The sequence below is a fragment of the Muntiacus reevesi genome, chromosome 1 (assembly GCF_963930625.1).
Source record: "Muntiacus reevesi chromosome 1, mMunRee1.1, whole genome shotgun sequence".
In the NCBI taxonomy this organism is placed as follows: domain Eukaryota; kingdom Metazoa; phylum Chordata; class Mammalia; order Artiodactyla; family Cervidae; genus Muntiacus; species Muntiacus reevesi.
The window spans coordinates 126,243,052-126,245,271 of record NC_089249.1 but is presented as its reverse complement, the minus strand read 5'-3'; the positions used below and the strand labels follow the sequence as shown (position 1 = coordinate 126,245,271).

The following is a 2,220-nucleotide window of genomic DNA, read 5'->3' as shown; positions in this document are numbered from 1 at the left end:
TTCGTTTGAATATCTTATTTTGGAAATTGCCTATTGTAATAATTTATTGAAGTGAAAGTTTCTCAGTCATATCTGACACTTTGTGAAAACATGGACGGTAGCCCACCAGGCTCCTCTGTCCATAGAATTCTCCAGGTAAGAATACTGGAGTGGGTAACCATTCCTTTCTCCAGAGGATCTTCCCAGACCAGGGATCAAACCTGGATCTCTGGCACTGCAGGCAGATTCTTTACTACTTGAGCCACCAGAGAAGCCCTGAACATTTATTAATTTAAAATAGAGATAATTTTTCACAATTTTATTTTTTATTATAAGAATTTGTATATAATCTGAATATAAATGTTTTTGTCATATATATGTCTTTTGACTCATTCTCTCTGCACTTGATTTATCTCATTTTTTAAGGGAAAACTTTCCAGAAGTAGCAAATTTCCACTTAAGGAATTTCATTTGTGCTAAAAGTTGTGTGTGGTTTTTTGTTGTTGTTGTTGTTGTTGTTTGTTTGATTTTGGTCCTTATCAAGAAATCTTTGCTTACTCTAAAGTTATTAGGATATTATAGTACAGATCCTTCTATTAATAGAAATTTTGTGGTTCTGAGCTTTTAATTTTGGTCTATGACATCTCAAATTAATATTTGTGTGTGGTGTGAATTGGCTCTACTTTCATATTTCCTAACATATTTAGTTGATTAATCAACATTTGTCCAAATAAAACCTTTGCTTTCTCAATTTATTTTTCAAATGGCTACACATATGAGTCTTTTTGGACTCTATTCTATTCACAAATCTCTCTATCTTACACCCAAATCACACTGTTATTTTAAGTTCTGAAAACAATTCTTGTAATTTTTATAGTTCTATTTTTTAAAGATTATTTTCTAGGTTCTTTGTATTTCCATATGAATTTTGGAATTTTCTCACCACTTTCTACTAGAAATTCTGTTTTATTTTGTTAGGGATTGTATTGAACTCATAGGGCAAATTAGAGAAGGATACTGAACCTTCCAGTACATAAAATGGTAAACCTATTCCTTCAGATCTTCATTAACTTCTTTGGACAACATTTTTTTTTTTTTTTTCAGTATACAGGTTGTACGTATATTTAATTGGATTTAATCAAGTATCAATACTTTTAAATGCTAGTTTTAATGGCATTGCTTATTGCTAGTAGTGAAGTGAAAGTGTTAGTTGTTCAGTTGTGTCCAACTTTTTGTGACCCCATGGACTGTAGCCCGCCCAGACTCTTCTGTCCATGGAATTCTCCAGGCAAGAATACTGGAGTGAGTAGCCATTCCCTTCTCCAAGAGATCATCCAGAGGTCAAACCTGGGTCTCCTGCATTGCAGACAGGTTCTTTACCCTCTGAGCCACTAGGGATGCCGTTATTGCTAGTAGAGAGCAATAGAAATCATTTTCATATGGTTATTTTGAATTCTGTGATCCTGATCAATTCATTTATTAATCTTAGCCATTCTTTTGTAGATGACATAGAGTTTTATATATAATCATAACACTTTCACACAAGGACAGTTTGACTTATTTCTAGATTTTAGGGCTTTTACTTATTTTTAAACATTTTTACTTTACTGCACTGGCTTGGATATCCAATATAGTGCTGAATAGAAGTAGTAAGAGTGAATATCTTGACTTTTTTTCCTCTTTCAGAAATGTTCAATATTTCATCAATTGTGATGTCAGCATTAGACTTTTCTTAAGTTTCCCTTCTTGTATTCAGGGGAAGTTTCTTTCTATTTTTAGTTTGAAGTATTGTTTTTTAGTTTTCAATTAGCAATAATCGCACCTCGGATAAACCTCATTGGCTATGATACTGCCACTGTGCAAAACTGATGTACTGTTTTTTAATATGATGAATGGAAGTTGATATTTTTCTTTTTCTGCATTATGAAAGTTATATGGTTTTCTCTTTTATTCTGCTAGTTCTTTGAGTTACATCGACTTTTGAATGAAATATCAAACTAAATTTCTGGGCTAAATTAGGTTTTTTGTAACATTTTTCTTTTTATACATGGATTGATTGAACTCATTAATATTTTATTATGAAATTTTGAATCTGTGTTTGTGAGAGATATTGACCTGGTTTTTTTTCCTTGTAATATTTCATCACAAAGTTATTCTGGTTTTATAAAATACATTGGGAATACAGTGCTCTCTCTACCACTAATTTCTGAAAGTTTGTGTATAATAGATCTTATTTCTTCC

General features: G+C 31.8%; 1 pseudogene; it reads right to left on the bottom strand.

Annotated features, from left to right (window-relative positions):
* Window positions 1-1,729: 1,729 nt before the first annotated feature.
* Window positions 1,730-1,846, bottom strand: LOC136156575 (U4 spliceosomal RNA; annotated as a pseudogene).
* Between the last annotated feature and the right edge of the window lie 374 nt (window positions 1,847-2,220).